This window comes from Anopheles arabiensis, chromosome 2 (genome assembly GCF_016920715.1).
Source record: "Anopheles arabiensis isolate DONGOLA chromosome 2, AaraD3, whole genome shotgun sequence".
Classification (NCBI taxonomy): domain Eukaryota; kingdom Metazoa; phylum Arthropoda; class Insecta; order Diptera; family Culicidae; genus Anopheles; species Anopheles arabiensis.
Window position 1 is genome coordinate 34,545,051 of NC_053517.1, and position 20,530 is coordinate 34,565,580.

At 44.6% G+C, this 20,530-nt stretch overlaps 1 long non-coding RNA gene across 1 annotated transcript; it reads left to right on the forward strand.

Moving 5' to 3' along the window:
* Window positions 1-975: 975 nt before the first annotated feature.
* LOC120895072 lies at window positions 976-19,226 on the forward strand. Its single transcript, XR_005738282.1, has 2 exons — window positions 976-1,062; window positions 18,974-19,226. It is a non-coding gene; the product is annotated as an uncharacterized LOC120895072 (long non-coding RNA).
* Window positions 19,227-20,530: the final 1,304 nt, after the last annotated feature.

Sequence of the window (20,530 nt, forward strand, 5' to 3'; positions counted from 1 at the left end):
AAAAACCCAAAAATAATAATTCCAATCACACGTATCGTTCAATATTGTATACAATTGGTCATAATTTAAAGTGAGTAAAATGACAAGGATCCCTTTGATATCCGAAAAGAACCCATTAATTTTATGATTAAGGCCTGAACCAGGGGTCTCCAAACATTTCAGTTCTCGGGCCTCGTTTTGCTAAGACAATACTTAAGGAATATATCGAATTTATATAGATTTCTATTGTTGAAGCTTAATTTACGACTTTAAAAATATAAATTAAAGGTTTAAAGAAAATGATCGAAATATTAGACTATTAATTTAATTATTTACAAATCCATTTCGCGCCGCATGTCCCTTCGCTGAACTATTATTATTATCTATTATAAAATAATTTAATATTGCGAATTGCAGTACCTTTTACTAGGTATTTAGAATTGATCTTAAATTAAACTCTTCAGAACTAATCCATTGCAAATATGTAAATTTTTAAGGTAAATGATTTTTTTCTAGTGCTCTCAGGTCTGAAAGATGAAAATATTACCAAAATATACCGTCTCTATGGGCTCTAGATAAGAGATAGCAGCTGCTAACACATGAAAGAAACGCTCTATGCTCTATGGATGTTATCTATAACTAAAAGAGGGGTATCGTATGCTAGTATGGTTATGATTGATTGAGGTGGATTCTCAGAATAACTTGATGTCCAAATAATGAACCTTACCAATAAAAATATAAAACCGCCATAATGTAGCCCTCCAGCAAAATGTGTTTCTCTAAACTTTAGCTTCCTCAAATACATATTAAATTCCCTCCAAATTTTAACTCGACTTTTGTCTGTTACTCTTTTCAATTCCCAGAAGGCAAATTTCAGCGCGTAGTCCAGGGAGAAAGCAAGTTGACGCCGTCTGGCAAACTTGTCTCCAGCCGTGGCCAGCAGCTTCCGAATGCTGACGAACGCTATCGAACGCTTGAAAACGCCGGCGGTAACAACAAAGACGACGACAGTACCGACCACCACTGGCAGAATCATTATCGGCAGCAGCAACAGGAGGAGGATGGTGATACATTGAACCGCAGGTAGGTGACAAATGGTCGCGCCGGATTGCATAAAAACTGCCCGCTCACCGTTTTGGCAATAGATGTTAGTGCGGCACAATTGTTTTTTTTTGTGTTTGCTAATGCCATCATCGATTGTTTTCAGCCGATATGCCGTGCAAATTCTTCGCCGTGATAATTAGGTGGCGCCACAGCGACACAAGACCTGCCGGGGACATACTGCAGGGACATGATCCCTTTTGTGTGTAGTTTTCCGTTGCTAGATGTTTTGTCGTTATCATTAGTTGCCAAAGAAAAAAAATCAGAACATCCTTACAATGAGAGTGACACTGAAAACAATGATTAACTGGAAGTCATTTTTCACATTTCTCGTTCGTATTCATGCTGAGATGGGTTCGCAACAAGTGCATGACGGACAAACACCCCGTGTACGTACAGCAACAATAACAAAAAAGGGACGTAAAGGATGTCCAACACAGCCAGTGCTGTGCGCGTATGCATCGATGGGAAAGCAATTGTATGTTAGATCTAGGGATCAACGATAAAAAAACGTCATCCTTTACTTCGGGTGTCTGCTTTGTGCACGATCACCACTGACTGCGTCGGCGTAAGGGGCATTTGGGATAGTAGTATGTTGCTTTTTTTTGCAATGTTTTCCACCGCCTCGGCGCTATCCTTCGTTTAAAAGGACCTTTTTGCCTGCTTTCTTCCATTGGCACGATCATTTATCATGTTTATCGATGGGTTTTGACAGCGGAGAATCCCTGGCGCGGTTGGGCAAAGGGACTAGATATCGTCCGTTACACTTGCAGTCGTGGATGGGCTTTTTAAAAATGGATCCGTTACGGTTGCATGGGTCTTTTTGGCGTGAGATTGACCTGCCAGCATAATGCTGAAAATAGTAATTAAAACGTGATTTCTGCAACTTTAAAGGGACTTCCTTTTTTCGGAGTTGCAACCAGCCTAAAGATAAAAATGCAACGGTGTTGCGCTTGTCCGTTCTATTGTTTGATGGTAGTGTTATTTTTTTACAGTGGCAAGAAAGGAACGATAACAGGTTAGCGGCAAAAGTGTAAGTACACGGTGTCTGATCTTTTGCAACTGCTAGAAATGTTCGTCTAAAAGTAGTAAGTGAAAAACGATGCAATTACATTTACAAGTGTGTATATGATCACTGTGCAACGTAAAATGTAAAAATCATGAAGTGAAATTGTGAGCACCTAGAAAGCACCGTGCGTAATGTGTAGGCAGTAGCGGAATAATGTACAATTTGTGCCACTTTACCATACCTAATGGGATATAATTTGCTGTTCTACGAAAAATACACTATGAGACCTACAAAATCATACACATCAACACAAATCGGTCACGCATTTCTAGCAAATTGCAAAGATCGATCAGTAACCAACCGACCGGTTTTTTTCTTTTTGAGTGCCGCCACGCCACAAGTTTCCCTTTAAACGTTCCGATGCATTGGGCATTTCTTTTTTTTTTTTACAGGAACATGTCCAGAATGCACCATGCCGGGCGTTTCGGGGTCCTAGAAATTAACGATGGTACGTGATTTGCAAAAAAAAAAAACGGCTGGCTTTCGAAAACAGACATGTAATTTCCTCCATCCCCTTGAAGATGCAATCGATTTTGTGTACGGATACATTCCGCGCGGCAGATCATGGCGCAGGAAAAAGTACACCCATGCCTTATTTTTTAACCATTTCAAGAATGGTTAATTACTAAGTTGCATTTTTGCAGCTAATAAAAAAGCTGTATTACCGTACCGCCAAAAGAAGTGTGTTTATAGCATCCTTCCGGCAATGGAGTGGTGTTATACGGTTTACGCTAAGGTGCAAACTGCACTGTGCGTTGCAAACGATCCGCACGCTCTTCAAGGATCTTACGGGGGTGAGAAAAGGGATGATTTCCTCGATACTGTTTTTTATTGCGCATCTCTATTGCTTCAATCCATGGCATGGTCGAATGTGTGACTTTGGGCTGCTTGCATAATTTACGCACAGCAGTGACTCGATCAGTTTTTATGGCTTTTCGATTTTTGGTACCGTGTCGTAAAATCACTGTGCCCGCCGACACTGGCAACTGGAGGGAATGTGCACCACCGATGCGATAGAATACCTCTCCGGCAGTACAATGTCGTTCTTCCTTCGCAGCGAGGACGCGCACCATGCGATGCGTTTCTCGCACTGTGCGGCCCAGGACTTGTGTGTGGGTCGTTCTCCCCGGGAAGAAAGCGCCACACCATAAATAATGGACCTGAACCTCCGGGCCCTCCTGCGACGTGCTTTTATTGCACGTCATATAGATAGCGAACGATTGAGCATTCCGGGAACTGTGAAGCCGGGCTTAATGCAGTGCGCGTGAGGTCTTATTGTTTGTGCAAAGCTGATGATGCTTATTTCAAATACAGGTTCTTGTAGAGTATTTCATATTGTCTATATGTTCCAACGTTGTAACGAGTTAAATAATGTGATTCATTTGATTTTCAGTAAGGTTTCTAAGACTCGTTATGTCCTCTTCGCTGACTGATCTAAATTTTTTAAATAAACAATCAATTACCGAGATAATCGTTTGAAGGACATTGTGGGACCTTTAATGGTGTCATTAGAGCTCAAGGTTTCCCGCAAATGACAGGATTGTTACTGCCATCATACCGTAACACAGGAGTACATTGTTTCTGAGGACAGGCTCGAGCAAAACTTTATTGCCTTTATAATGATCGTCATTGAACGAGTTAGAATTCACACTTTTGCATTATGCAAACACTTTATGAGAATATTTACTATGTTCTTATAGTGATCTAAATCAAAGCTTCATGAGTTAATTGTTCAAAATATTTCAAATGTTTAAAATAGTCAAATATAAAAGTTTTTATTTTACAAGATTTTTGTTAAAGTATTACGCAACTCGTCACTATTTTGCAGAAATTTAATACCGATTTCGGGGAAGCCAAATAAAAAAAAGGAACCAGCACAACAGGATATGCTGGTGGTCTACATCACTCAGCAATCAACCTGCTGGTATGTAACGGAAAACCGGGCGGAAAAGAGCGTAATTTGAGCTCGTTCACTGTCAAAATGGATTTGCATGACACCGGACACTCGTTCAGTTGGAGAGCCACTTGCTTTGCCTGTGTGTTGCGGTTTTTTGCCGACATACTTTGAAGGGCACATAGTACTGTCATATGGTGCGAAGTTTAAAGCTGTTGTTGTACGGGATACCGAGAATGATTTCAAACGGTTAAAAAAGATTCCATTTTTCATGGCACAATTTTAAATGTTTTCAAAAACAATCACCATCATTATAATTATGTCAGTTTCATTTCTGTGGCGGCAAAGACGAGACCATACATTCATAAATTAGTTTTTAAATATACTTTCCTCACCTAGATAACCTAGTGTGTAGTTTGTGCGCTAATGAGGACCTCCTGGCAATCGGGAGGAAGAGTCAATATTAGTTTTTGTCCAGATTCCCATGAAGACTTCAGGGAACCGATGGTCATTGGTTGGTAGAATAGTTTGTTGCCGGTGCCGTATGGCAAGCGAGGTTAAAACTCCACCGAAAGGCAAAAGAAAGGATGCGAGGTTTTAAATGCTGCTGCTGCGGATGCTCGTCGCTACCAACAGGTAATCGGAGCCAAATCGCCCCTTCCCATATGGTGTGGGTCCTTTCTACTGCTCTCTGTGATTAGCCGGTTCGCCAGACGCGTTCGATTAATTGGGTGTTAGATTTATGGATCCTAATGACCACCCACCCATACTCTCGGACGAGGTAATCCGAGAAGATCCTTTTGATTTTCGACCGATCGTCGTCGCAAGATCACCATCGATGAAAAGAGTCTTAATTTGCATTTTTTTTGTTCGTAAAATGCCTTTTCTCTTGAGGTTCGAATAATCACAACAGCATGTTGCACAGATATCGTATCTCTCCACACTGCGCATTGTCAGACCTTGTTTTGGAACCTTTTGCTTTCTTCGTTGATTTGCTTTTGGACACTTTTCCATATTGTGGAGTGTTTATGTTTTGCTATGCCTCAATGGAGCAACGATTACTTGCTTCTACCCTTCGATGTGTATTTTACCAGTTGGGAAGAAGGAAACTCTCATCGACGGCCCTATGGCGTACCCTATGGCGAAAATGAAGGAAAGTATGATGAAGTGGCCACTTGAGCTGCTTCAAGAAGGCGTACGATCGTCAACGATGGTGGCAGTTTTGGTCGGGCACCGTGCCAAGATGTTGATGTCCGTCCTGAAAGCATTCGGAAATTGTTTATGCGCATGGTTGAAGTGTAGTTGCAATCTCTGAAGGCGTTCGTAGATGTAGTAGTAATAGTAGTAGTAGAATCAGAAGGACCGATCAGGGGTTTACGGCATTAAACAGCATCCGACGTCCTGGGATGTGGATGACAAACGTAATTCATACTTTTGGCGCACAAATGCGGCGTCTGGGATCGTTGGTGACCCGTGTCATAACAGATTGCTCGATGTTCCATCGTTTGCAGATTAGATGTCTTATCACTACTTTGAACTGTGAGTGTCTGTGTATAACAATTACAGTCTCATTGTTTTAGTTGGTTGCTTTGAAATGTATATATCATCTAGATTCTAACAAGATATCTTCAAAACCTCCTAGATACCTAGATAGGTCCATTCGTGTCAGCAAGTTTCCTTTGCAGAAGATCCTACTGATCGTGATCACGAACAGGAAAAAGGATATCGGTATTCAACGTTGTTCATTCCTTTTCTCCCAGTTCTGGCTAGAACAACCGCTATTTTCACCTTGCCTATTGGATTTTTTGCCGCAATAACCAAAGGCCAAAAGCGTACAGGTACTTCGCATATAAGGTTTCCTTAGCCCTACTCTTCTCTCGATCAACGACCGTTTCACTTTCTTATTGGTATACCTGTTGCTCACTACAAAGCCATGCTGAAATGCACACATTCATGCCATTGTCTTGCCATTATGCTCGACCCGTTCCCGTCCCGTTGTGTCTATATCCGCCTACCAATTCACGTCATTCACCTGTGGGTCCTGTTGGAAAAGTGTGCGTGCGGTGAAAACGGTAAGGATCATGTAGAAGCGGTCGCGCTACCTGTTCTGTTCTGTCTGTGTTTTTGTTGCTGCTCCTGGCTTCGTCCTGCCAATACACACAAGTGTGTGTGTGTGCGTATTTCGTGCCCGTGCCAGCCAATACACACGGGATGAGGGGTGTGGATGTGATCGCAAACCGTTGGCCCCGTTTGTTGGTACGTGCGACGGTGTACGGTAGTGTGTGAAGATTGTGTGTGAAGCGGCGACCCAGCGTTTTCCAGCTTCCAGTGTGTCCCGCTCGCTCGCTCGCAACCTGTCGGCCAACGTCTAACAGGATTATAACAGGTATGCTTTAGCGATCGTTTTGTCTCTCTTTTATTAACAAGCTCCTGTTGTGCGTTCGCTCTTTGTCGCTCTTCCTTGCCCTAGGATGCAAAACCCCTACACAAGGGGGCACACAAGTATCTGCTGGACACGAGTCAATCTCTTCTCGGATGACGGTTGGGCGATGAGCCGTGAGAACGTGCGCTCCGGCAAAAGTGTGCGTTTTTATGATTTGTTGTTGTTGGTTTCTCTCCTTTTTTGTCCCGGTTTTTTTTCTTTCTGCTAAAGTCTAATCACCAGTGTTCACTTTTTCCTAACGAGAATTTTCGTTTGTTTATTGCCGAACCGTTTTTGGCCTGTTATCCTTTCAGGAGCGAACCGTGGGAGTAGTACGAACCGAGGAAGATGATGGTGATGTATTGGTACGAGCGGTGTTGGCGCGCTTTTTTAATATTCTGGCGCGAAAAAGCGGCGTCAGGTGGATTTTTGGTTTGTACGTGTTGGAAATCTGGTTGGAATGTGTTTTTTTCATTACATACCGAGGGCACAAGTGGAATCCGTGGGGTGTCGCTCTATTGAGATGAAATATTGTCTGACAGTTTATCAAACTGTTAATCCTATTTCTCGGGAAGCATTAAAAAGTATTGAATGTCCAATTAAGGACAATCCTTGGTTACAATAAAGTCCTCTAGACTAATAGGCAACGACGATGATCGATATTGGGATAACACGTTATGCTATGAAAAGTTATGACTAATATATATTGCAAGTAGGAATATTACTAAAAAATCATCATTATGTAAACTTTGTCTTGATGGATGAAGATATGTTGCATTTATACGGTTACCAAAGAGAACGGTCAGCTGCCTAGAATAAACATCGTTAAGAACTCATCCCTTCTAATAGATTTCGACTTCAATTATGAAAATAATGGCATTAGTGTTTATCTATCCGACGTACTGCCGTATATACGTGGAGGGATAGAGCATACTTCAGAGCTAATAGACAATCAGCTCCCGGTAAAGCTTCCAACATCTCGGACTTGGATGAATGGATCGCCCATCCCTACGAGGCCGCTGGGCAGCTGGCTCCGAAGTAAAAAACTAATTACCAGTTCTATATTCCCATATGCAAATTCATCGTGCGGTTGGGTTTTCATTGAACAGATTTGCACTTCCATTTACTCGAATCGTTTCGGTTGTCCGCCTTCTGTGCGATGAAATTAAAACCGCTCAGGTGTCCCTAGCAGGGACTTCCTTTCTTTTGCCAAAAGGTTCGAACGGTAGACACAGCAACAACAAAAAAGAAGGTAAATCTTATCAGTGGCTCCGAGAAGCACAGCTTATCTGTTAGGAAAAATAAACAACCTTCCAGATTAAGTCTTTGAGATCGTACCGACCAAGAGGAGCGAGAGGCTCGACTTGCTAGTTAGCTAGCTATATGCATTTTTTCCTCCCTTCCTAATCGATACCAGTGGTTAGAGATTGTTTTGGAAGCTGATTAGATGCTCAAACCGACGGTGCGGGAAGGATAAGAACGCTGGGTTCTTAGATATTTCATCATTGGTAAGGATTGTTTTGAAAAGACACACGAAAGTGCAACAATACAAAAAAATTAAGGAAGACTCCCCGTCGTTCCGAGAGTTTTAATCCTTCCTTTAGAAGGGAAAGAAATGGCCGAAAAAAGGACAAAACTTTTCTATACTTTTTTGCTTGAAAAAATCATTTTCTAAACAACACAGTACCACCGGAAAAAATGAACGGAATTACTGCCAACGGACATTGGTCAATCTTGGCTGTACGTACGCGTCCCCGATGTCGTGACAATATGCCGTACATGCTAACTGCTCATGCTGGCAGTGGTGTGGTCCTACGTGCTGCATGAATTTGAGCCGATCTATTTTGCGGATTGCATCTGTACGCAGGGCTTACCCGGGCTCAGGGGTTGTGCTTTTTTGTTCTACTAGGTTCGTCCTGGAACTGGAAAAGGGGGCTTCCTTGTTTGGGCGGTACGTGATCAAATTATGGCTACGTGATACGGGTACGGTTGTAATTTTGGACAGAGAGACCCGCTTTCGGGGATATGAATCTGTGCGCAAAGAGGTACATCGTGTATTACGCAGCAGGTTGCAAAGGTGTGCAGCACGTTTTGCCAGGAAAGAGCTCGGTTAGGGACATGCATAATGTAAAACGTTTCGTTAATGAATGAACGAGTAATTAATGGAATTGTTACATAATGAAAGGAAAAGGTTTTGCCGCGTTTTCTTTCTGTTTGTCGTGTTTCTAGATTTTTATGATCGTACTTAAACTTAATTCGAGATTCAAAAACTGCGCTAAATATGCAATTTATATTTTACCGATTTAAAATTTATTGTTATGTTGTTCGCATAAAAGGTGAACAATAACGCTGTGTTATTACTTTCCAAACATGGCTACATTCCGGCAACCCTTTACCGTTACACGGAGCATTCTCTCATTATTTGCGCCCTATAATCACGGATGCCCCATCCGGTGTCCAACTCTCCAGTAATTAGGGAGAGAAAAAACACACACACATTTGGGGCCGATTGAAGGGGTTAAGACCCGAGGCTACTACCCAAAACGATCCGGTTCTTTGGTTTCGCATCGGTCCAAAAACACATCCTTTCGTTTAATGAAGGAGTTTACGGGGTTCTTTGCCCTGTCTCTATCTCTCCGTAACTGCGCATGTATGTCATTTTGTCGAAAAAAAAGCTGAAGGTAATTAAATCAGCACCGCCGATAATTGTAAACTTTGTAAACCGGTTTTAGTTGGCTCCGGCTCCTAAGTGGCCCCGAATGAAGGGCCATGGGAAAACACATCACACACTGGTGGGAGCCAGCGTCCCGAAATCGCACAGCAGACGTCCCAAAAACCCAAGGGTTTACTGGTTTGCCGGACTGGAGAGCTGTACAAATATTGGACGGGAAAGGGGTTACACTGGGCATGCAAACACGCATCGTCAAACTGGACAAACGGGAATGTGGTGTCCGAGGCCGAGGGGAAGCACGCTTCAGCGGGGATTGCTTTTAGGAACATTCCTGTAAGAACATTCTCTCCAACTGGTCTGTAACACTGTCTTTGCCGTGCTCGTGTGGGATTTATTTTGCTTTTACGAACCTTCCAAAACTAACGATCGATCTACCCAGCGCCGAATGTTACCAAACCAATGTTTGTAAGGCGCAATGTTTTGGTTTTTTTTCTTTCGGGAAAGTCATATGTTTCCAAAGATGCGCTCTCCGTAGTAACACAATCCACAAACAGGAAGACGAACCTTCATCAAACAAGTGCATGGGAGAAAAAGGTTCGTGAGACATGGTTCCTCGGAATTCCCCTCGAACACCCGCAAGAATCGTTCGAAAACAAATCTTCCAAAAATTGGAACAAGTGTTTCGCATCAGCGGCAGTAGAACATAGAGACTCCCACAACAGACTCGCTTGAGGATTCCTCGGTTATTGTGTTGTATGGTGTTTTTTTTGCGACTGTCGTCATCATTCGCCCATGCCCGGGACTGTATTGAATCCCGCAGAAGTCATATGTTTTCGATCATATGATTATTTATTGTTCCGCTATCCCCTGGTCCTTCTTTTGCGCTGCATCCCGGGATGCGCTACACGAAGGTTTGAGCGATCGATGGGCAATTTGCCTTTTTTAAAAAGCGTTTCAAGAAAAGAAGGAACGTGAATGGGCAACTACTAAAGAGGCCGCAAAAAGGACCTTTTTGACTGTTATGCGTGCAGCAGTCACAAATTCCGACCTCACCCTATGGGCTGTCCCGCTCACACCGTGTTGATCCCCGTGCGTTTGCGAGGGTGGAAAGCACCGAAAGGAGAAGGAGAATTCCTTTTAAAATTTAAAAACCTCAAAACGTTTCGGGCATTTCATCATGTTCTTGCGTGTTTGTATCCTTCCCGCAATATCCTTTTCCTGCGGACTTTCTTCGGGCCTTTCGTGCCTTGAGACCCATTCTTCGAGAGCTTTGTGTGCCCACCTACACACGCCTGCCAAACCGGGTCAAAGGATTTCTGATCCTTCGAGGGAGATTGCAATGCAGTCGGTGTTGCTGTCGATGTCGATCGGGTTCCTGTTTGTTTTTCTTGGATGCATTTTTGGTATTCTTTCTCCCGAGATTCCTCAAGTGCATCTCGCATTTTGCGATCCATTCCGGGAACTGTATTCCAGTGAAGTGTTGTAATGTGTATCATTCTCAAACACGGAATGTCGCTATCGCCGTCATTGGCGGGTTTTCGTGAGCATGCTTTTTTTTGCCTTACATTTTACCGGGCTTTTTGGTTTGAGCCGTACTGTGCGACCGTTGGCCCTTTTTTGCGTTAGTAAATCATTCGAGATCTCATCGTGTGTTGCATATGGATTACACATGTTTGCCATTTGACGGAACGGAACGAAGATCGTCCTAGCTGGCGGCGGCAAGATGTGCTGGACAAGAGAAATGACACCCTATGCTCGGTATGGGATCATCCGGGCCGGATTCGAGTGGTTGTTGCAGAGAGACCGGCTCCAGTACAACCGAAGGCACACAGTCAGGCTTTTACCCCCCGGTGCGTTTCCGAAACGACAGAGTGATCGTTGCGAGACCGGAGCAGTCTAATTTGGGACGAAAATGATGATCCAGTATGATCTTCGCACGGAATGGATAATGTGTATGTGTACGGTTTCAGCCAACATGTGTCCGCCACAAGTGCCAGCAAAGAATTCAGACGTTAAGTGACAATAAAGACACCACCAAGACCAGAGGTTCTGAAAGTGCGCCCGGTTGTGTTTTATTGGGAATTCAAAATGACTAATCCGCTGAATATATTGTAGCATCTGAAATACCATTAAAAAACCTGTAGAAAAAAAAGATAAAAATGCAAGGAGCGTTTGTCTGGGAATTACTGAAGATTGCAACAAATTCAATTACTGCGTGCACGCGGTTGCATTAAATGCAAATGTTGGCCCTTCAAATGGGCCGCTGAAATTAATGATTGTATGTCGGGCCGAGTCCAAGCTTTAATTGAGCGGCGAATCTTTTCAGCCGCACATTGGGATCGGGTGCTGCGATCCTCAAGGTGCCGACAGAGGAGTGCCGACGAAAAAAAAGGCTATGAAACAATACCAAACATTGTGGTTGTGTTACCCAGCGTTACCGACAGTCGGTTTGCGGTCATTCATCATTCATCAGTGTACAGTGGCGATCGGTGAAAGAAAAACCCCTTTTTTCCCATCCATCATTGAACGGCAAGCGGCAGCAACAACATCGTTCGGTCAACAACGCGTGGACAGGGGACTCTTTGCAAAATCAAAGAACGCTGCGCCGAATAATCTCAATGCGTGTCCGTAGGACAACCGGACACTACTGTGCGTGGCGGGGCACTATAAAGGGTTTTTTTTTGGTGATGTGGTGGGTTCGACCGGGACCGATTCATTAATCGCCATCATTCATCGTTTGATGACTGGGCGAGAGCGCAAACGGAATCCTTTTGGGCCGATGGTGTCGGACTCATCCATCTTTTGAAGCGACAAAATTTGCATAAAACTCCCCGTTCGGGACAGAGCAAGAGGACTGGAAATAGGAGTGTGTGAGGAATTTTGGGACGGCATTGCTAGAACGGCCGGAAAAGGTGTGAAATTTTGCCCGGTATTCTTCGCTCGCAACGTAAGGTAGACTGGTTTGACGAAGGGCTCCGTGGTGGACCGGTGGCTAGGCTGACCGGTTGCAAATGGGCTACCGGTAGTACGGTTCGTTTCAGCACCGGACACACAATAGTTTGGCCGCCGGATAAGAATTTGGCTGCGAAATGGTTGTGTGGTTCTTGGGCGAAGGGGTTTCAATCGACATATCGTCATGGAACATCTGTTGACGGGATTGCTAATGTGTACAATGTTGTGTGGTACAGTGGAACGGTTTTTGTGTGTGGTTCTGCCAGCACTGTTACTTGGTGGCAATCTATTTCCGATCTTTTGGTGTGTTTACTTTAAATGGCTATCCGTGTTCTTATCGATGCCGAACGTTTGTGTACCTAATGGATTTCGGAAAAAAACTGTTCTCATCACACTTTTTTCCCCCAATCGGGTTGCTTAAAAAACCGTTCAAACTAGTTCTGGTATCTCATCGGGGGACGACCCTTAGCGTGAATTATGGACCTAATGGGCTTAGACGGCACCCGGTCCGGTTCATTAGAAAGTCATGACGGGATATGGTGGTGAAGGTGAGCAGGACAGGATAGATAAAACGGTTTGTGTATCGTGGCTCGCCAACCACACGCCACCGGACGCAAAACACATGGTCGGTCAACTGTTGGCGAATAGTAGGGAGTTTATGGATCGCTAGCAGCCCCGAGAAACCCGACAGGGTGGACAGAGCTGCGTTTGAGCTTTGTTTGAACTAACGGTCACTTTCTGTTGACGCGGTCGATGTTTATCAGTGGCGCGCGCGCACGCTCGCTCGTCTGCCAGCTGTTCCTGTATGGGAGAGGTTTTTTTTGGTTTAGGGAAAAAGGTGCATTATCACCCCGCGTTCGGCTCACGTCTTACGGCGATAAGGCGATTGTGGCTTATGATCTGTTGTATGTTGAAGTCTGGCGTGTGCGGCTAGCTTGAAGTGGAACTTGCCGATGACTTAGAATTCCAAGGACTTTTATTTAGATCAGGGGTCTCCAAACTGTGGCCCACGAGAGACTAAAATGCAACCCGCTAAAATTTAAATTTTGACTTCTCAAAGACTAAAATAGGAAACTGAAGCAAATGAATGTATTCAGTAAATATTTTCTGATCAAAACATGTTTTCAACGTTTATCCATTAGCTAAATGTAACTTCATGTGCGGACTCAGCACAAATGGATATTGGATTCTATCATCCAATATCCAGAACTGTAGTAAGGCTCTCGGCTAAATTCAGAATCATGCCGATTGACTCTGTCAGATCGAGCAAAACGCTCCATAAAAAGAGAGGATTTAACTCTTCCCGAACAACACGAAGCCACATTGTTGCAAATAGTAGCCGTTAGCATCGGATTTCTCTTCAGAATATTAAACAATATCTGATCCGGTGTTCCTCGACTAGCACTTTTGCAACCGTGGTCGTCCGGGTGTATGCATCTCCACCCCAAGAACTTGTTTTTGTTGCGTAATAGCCTTCAGCACTGCACAAAATTTGCTTGAAAATTCTTCTGATTTCTCAGGTGTGTTGTTTTTGTTAATTTTCTCTCCCACTTTTAACGGTAGTTAAGAACTTGCCCCTGCCCCCGATCACCGTTCATTGATAATTGGGTTGACCAAAGTTGGAAGTTATCAGTTATGTCGCATTATCGTCCGCGGGGTAGGATGTGAACACGTCGCCATCCAAGGGCTGATGGAGGGATCGCTCCCAGGTATGTGCTTCTCAGTAAGTCATGCCAAAGGAAACGAAACCGGTTGGCCATTCTTACAAAATCACCAATGTAACTGCCGATCGGAACGCCAATGCTCAGAACAGGAAATCGTTCATCGCCGCACAAAAGGTTCATCGAACTGGCCTGGCAGCAGCATCATCGACGTGAGGATGTGGCAGTGGCCGATCGATACCATGCGATGGGCCGGTATGTCCATCCTCGGAAAGGAGTGCGACGGGAGTTTTTTGGAAGAATGGGAGGGAGGGAAAAGGAGGAGAGGAGATGAAAGTTGGAGCCCTTTCAAACCTTGGAGCAGCGAGGAAGCAGTGCTTCCCCTTTGTTAGGGAAGGGAAGGAATCTCAGGCACGGGCAAATGAAAGATATCAGGTATATGATGACAGGAAGTCAGCAGACTTTGAACCTGTTTCGAACTGTTGTTGATGCTTACTTTGATGGAAAGGAAAGAATCGGCGATCCTCTGTGTATGGTGTGTGTTTGTTATTGTTGCTGTGTGGTTTCGCAGAGTGATCGCTTCGATCTTTCGAAGCTACAATTTGCGCTTCCCGCAACCCAGAAGGCCCTTGCCGCTGCTACTGTGGACGAATGTCGCTGGGAAGGGAACTGTGGAAAGCAGTGGAACTGGTTTCACCACCCAAAAGGGCAGTAGCCAAACGAGCGTACACTCACACAGCCGCACATGGAAGCTGTGTGCGAAGGGAGCAACATTTTGGAACGTTTTACGCAACGAACGGTAGGGACTGGGCTTGGTGTAAGTTACCTAATATGTCTTATTCCGTCCGAAGTGTAACAGAGTGTGTTCTTCGCTCTAGATTGTTACTTGCCTATTAAGGTTGTTTGCCTGTACTCCAGAGCCTTCTATCGGCACTTCCAGGCAGGAGGTCAGCTGACTTCAGAGACGATGTTGTTGTTGATTTTTCCACGTCCAAGCAAAACGTAAGTTTTGTTATTGTTTTTCGGCAAAACAGTTTTAAAGCTTTTTTTCTTAGAATATTTAAAGGGACACAAATTAAATAAGCAAACGTATTTTATGATGGTACGGCCTGTGTCGGAATGGTCAGGCTTTCGGCTTGAAACCATTGTAAAGTGTCCGACTTTGGATCTAGTGTTGAATGTGAAAACTGGACAGCAAAAAATGGACGGCAATATCCGGTTCTATTGTTGAAGTGGTTTATGACACCCCCGTATCGACCCACTGGAATCGTTGCGTGTACATCGTTTTATGATCGACAAAATCTGCAAAAAGCCGAAAAACCATTCTGCCGCACTGCCGTTCGTGGTGTCGGACGGGAAAGCGGATCCTATAGCATGGAAAAGATAACCGAATAGTTAGTTGGAATCATACAAAAAAAAAATGAAGAAGTAGAATTGCGTGTGTGCAGTTTTATGTCTACGTTTTGTTGTGTTTCGCTAAATGCGGTTCCCTCCAAACGTGCGGCCAATCCCGTACCGTCTCAAAACGATACATCAAACCGAAATAGGCTTCTCGGAAAATACTCGACCGAAGAAGCTTAATATGCACAACGGCATCCATGTCCGAAGAGTTCTGGGTGCAGTCTGCTCAAATCACGCTGCAAGATGGAGATTCGGCACAATACACAGGCTGTTCTGGAGCTGTATGGAGCTCTGCCGAGCCATGCATGTATCGGCTGCATGCTAATTAGTTGCATGCGTCGACGCATATCTGTTTTCTTGCTGGCAGGACCCGTTATACAGGACTATGCAAATACACATTCAACAAAGGTTGATCACTCGGGAATCATGCGCGAAGCGGTGGGTTGATAGCAAACTGGAGGGTAGGGAAATGTTTTGTCTGTGCGCTTCGGTACGACAACCTTACGTGCACAAGTCCCATACTAATAATGTTTGTCGCATTCTTTCTGGCTCCTGTGTGTGTGGGGGTAGCACCTTGCTGCGCTGATTGTTCCATCTTTGCATCAATCGATGTGAACAAACACCGACTCCCGGTGAAGATTGTTTGCTGTTCAGTGGAGAAGGTAAAAAGCAGGGAATACCGCCACCCGGTCGGCAGTTATCGGCACATTGTATCGTGGTGGGAAAGTTGTTGTACAATGCCGGGGATGTTGTTTCTGTGTCATTTGTGAAATATGGGGTAACAAAAAACAAGGACCCCATTTGAAGGGAAGACACGTACACTATTTCCGTGCACGATCCTTGGGAAGAGAGTGCATTCCTTTTTGGCGCGGTAGGATGCAGGAGGATCGCTTTGCTGGAATCGGTAGTCCTTCCAAGTAAAAATTCCGAACACACAACCGAATACCTGTCCCCCCTAAAAAGAAGCGATCACGGTGGCGGCAAATGGAATGAGAAGATCCGTTTCACGCCGTCCGAGAATTGAGGATCAGTTTTATCGAAGATCCTTTCGGAAGGATCACCATTCACCAAGAGTTGCTTGGTGTCTCAAGTGTCGGTATGTGTGCGTGTGTGTGTTTGTGCGCGTTTTTTAAAGACGCACAGAGGCCGGTGGTGGGCTCGCTGGAAGGTCCTTTAAGAGGATGTCTTTCGCAATGGTCTGCGCAGATGAATGGGAACATAGCGTCGAGAGCAGGAAGAACCTGCAAACGCGCAGCAGGACCCTTGGAATGTGCATTGAGCGTGTGATGGTGGTGATGTGTGCGGTAATCGCCTTTCTTTAAAGGTCCATCATGCCAGCTCGCAATTTGATAATGCGCCACTTCTATCATAATGCCGCTCTCCATTGTTGACCGGGATCGTGCTTTTTTATGTGCATGTGTGTGTGTGTATGTTTGTTATCCGTTTCATTGATGAATAAACATTCTTTTCCCATCGTTGGATTTCACAGGAGCAGCAACACTCAACATTGTTGGTGGTCAATTCGGATGTGATAAATAGAGGGAGGGGGGAAAACATAAAAGCATTTCACGAGAATTCTATTGCGTAGCTTGAAGATGGTTTAATAAACCATAACGTGTTTTACAAATACGCTCTTGTTGCGATACAATGCCGATGGTGGGAAGGTTGTCTCGACAATAGGACGGTTTCGGTCAGCTCCGTCAGCTGTCGGTTTGATACTGTTCAAGGCGACCTGTCTGTATCTGTCTAACGAACTCTATCCTTTATCGACCGACTCGGTCCGGCGACGGTGTCAGCAAATCTAAATTTAGAGATTGCCGTCACGGCGCTATGTGCATGTGCGCCTATGGAAACTAAACTGCACTTCGGTAACAATGTACCGTTGGCTTAACCGTCCAAGGATCCGTCACCGTTTCGGTTCCGGTAGCAGCTGATCCAGCTGATAGTGCAGCTCTCGGCTTTCAGCCAAAAACGCGACACATTCCTCATCCGTTATGTCGAGCCGCGAGGAATGTGCTAACGTTGGGTTGAGAACGAAAACGAACCGAATTTCTCGCACTTCTCTCGTATCTTGGCCACACGCCGTGGAGACAGACAGGTGTAAAACAGGGAAGTGCATGTGAGAGAGATGTAGGATACCAGCACGCCCCAGCTCAGTCGTAAGAACTGGTGGACTCTCCGGGTAGTGGCGAGACACTTTTGGTGGTGGCAAATTAAGAATGGCAACGGCTAGAAGTGTCCAGTTCGAAGTGAGTTCCTAGAATGAAACCGAACGAAGTTCGCGACATATACTGGGGGGGAGATGCAATGCTAGCCAGCCAGCCGGCCAGTCAGCCAGCCAGTTAGTCTGACCTTGCTAGTCTTGTCTTTAGCTGATCGGGCTGGATCGGTGCGTCTATTACTTTGCGACCTTCTCCTTGTGGGTGGAATGGGAGAGGTGTACCTGACATGGGAAGGTGGAGTTGGATCGTACGAGACACAAATAGCCTACAGGAATTGTGTCACGATGAGTTTTTTTTTCGTTGTTTCGGAGTTATCTTTGGTTATTTTTCTATTTACAAGTACATGAATAGGTATTGTAAAACTTAATTTATTGCTTAGTTATTTTCATTTTTTTATACATGATCAACATGCACAACATAATTTCAAGATGAAAATTAATCTCGTTTTAATTCATTTCTGAAAAAATATTAGAAATACTTTAACACAAAATATTTTGAAGAAGAATAGTAACTATAAACATATTTAAAAATGATGTTCTATGCTTCCATAAAGCTAATAATCAGCAGTCGAATAGCATTATGTGTTGCTTAAACATGAACTGTATCACTAGGAGGATACAGCATGCCCTAGCGCGTGTACTGGATTATTATTATTCGTCTATCATGTAAGACCGTGTGCAACCGGATGCTCCGGAGAATTTCTCAAGGCCAACCCAGAGCGCGGCTGAAGAAACGCTTCCGAGCGGCATGCGTCGGTTCAATTGCACTTTGTATGTTTTTAATTCCCCCTCGCCGCCTCTCGCTTATTATCTTCGTCTCAAACACGCAAGTACTTTTTCGGTGTTGTTATTGAGCGCATTACCATCTAACCATTCATCAGCTCCCGTTCGATCTGCTTTGAAGCAAGGTGAACGCCGACAGGAGAGATGGTACTTGTAATATTTCGAATGTTTCCCGCCCGTAGGGCAAAATGATAGGATTCGGCACTACAAAACACAAAGACTCGCAGTCATTGATTTCCCATCCAAACCATCGCTTGAGTACTTCTTGGGCGATCTTGACTGTTGTTTTTTGTGTGTGTGTGTAATCAGTAGCGCAAACCTCATCACACATGTGCCATAAAACCATCATCAACATGTTGTCGCTGGTCCGGTACAGTCGAACAAACTGGTCCCGCTGTGTGGCTGTGTAAGAATGCCGATAGCGGAGAAAGTATCCTGCGGGGGTGAAACGTCTGACAGAATGCGTTTACCTTTCTCCTACACCTTTCTGCAACCGCCCCTAGTTGATGGCACTGGTCGCGCAACTCTTTTGTGTTGCCATCCTTTTGAACGGGATATACCCCAGGAGCGAAGTGCATTTTTATGATGTTATGCAATAATCGTAATTTCACGCCCGCTTCAACTCGAGTGGACTCCCGACAGTGTGTCGATTATCACACCATGCCCAGGTGTGCTATACCGCCGAACGCGCGCTCCATGCTGCCCTTTGATTGTAAACGGGTAAAACGTAAAACTGTGTTCCTTGAAGCTATTCCTGAATTTCAGCAGCATGTGCGTGACTTATGTCTTTTTCTTCTTTCTTTCGTTCTTTCGTTTCAGGTATGTAAATCGCTCTTAACAGCAGGGAAGGATTGGTTCACATGAGCGCGCAGGAAAAATTATTACTGACTGTATACATCATTTGATTGAAATTTGAAAACCGCCGATTACTCGTCCGGGCGGAGGGTCCTCTGGATGTGAAAGATTGGTAAGATTTGTCGGAGCCCTCCGGTACCTTGCCGGGCAACACCGACCGATCGGGGTCTTTCTGGACGGGCTCGGGAAAAAGAAAACACTCATTAATCGGGCTTAATAAGCGTTCGAAAACCTGTTTTTTTATCCTCTTACATCGATGGGCGTACGGGCCACGGAGGAAGCAACGAACGCCAACAGAGGCTCGGTAAAATGTAATTTCTTACAGGAAAAAGTTCTAACTCTTCCTCCCGTGGCTTCTCGCCGCTCCATCCTGTCCAGCGGGATCGTCCAGTGCCCTAACCCAAGGCGAGACCCGTCTTCTCATGGTCCAAAGTTGCGCCCTTTGTGGCTTCTCTCACACTCTGGTGTTTCGTCTTTCACAAACACATCTTCGTTGGTGTGTGTGTGGATGTGTTTGGTTTGGCTTCAATTGTCTTCCCCGCCACCACCGCCTTCAGTCCTTTCGTCTGGTACCTGTTTACCGGGTTCTCCTGATGGATTCGAAATCTGTGTTCGTTCTGTGCCGTGCGTCAAATTTTCCATTACGATTCGTCATTGCAAGGAAGCAGACAGACAGGAATACTTCCAACGAAATCTTATTCGATTACGAGCCAATGTTCGGGGGCGAGGGTTAAAGATCATGTAAGCCCTTCGGTATGCGTGTGTGTGTGTGTGTGGGTGCTCTTCGACAGATTTATCTCGTTGTTGGAGGAAAAGGAATGGTGTAGCTTGTAGCTGGCAGTAAAGTAAGTTCAAGGTTAATGGGTTCTGCATTCAAATGTGATACAAGGCGCTAGTTTCCTTTTACCCCGCTTTCGATCTTGATCAATTAATGAAGAATTCGTATATCTTGCCCTAACTTGATTAACAGTTGGCTTTACATTCGAAATAGCTTTCCGTTCTAAAAGTTTTCTCTATCGCAGGAAGAAGATGAATAGTACAGTATAACCATTCCCTGTAATTGCTACAATAAAAATCCTTCAACAAATTTCCGTGAAGGTTCTCTTTCATTGAATGGAAGCTGAAACCAATTGTATCTATTTTCGAATGTGCCTAGCCTACCGAATTCCGTAACTACACATTCATCCTACGCCCTTGGTTGCGGTTCAGCTGTATTGCCCAATCACGTTGTAGCTGGATGTAAATGTTATGAGCTTGCTGTAAAAAACGACGAAAAAGCTCACCGTACCAACGATCCGGAAGTAGCCTTTGCGTGTTAAAAGGGTTTACGATCCACACGGCGTAGCAGGATGCCGCTGGTGAAGGTTTTGGACTATTCAACGTACGCCGGGGGGCAACGTAGGCGATCTTCAGCAGGAAGTTAGGTACGGCATAAGCTCGTTTTAATTTTCATCCCGAGGTGGTGTGGTGATGCTGGGCTCGGTTCCAAAAGGTAATTTAGGGTAAGGATTTTAGAACCAT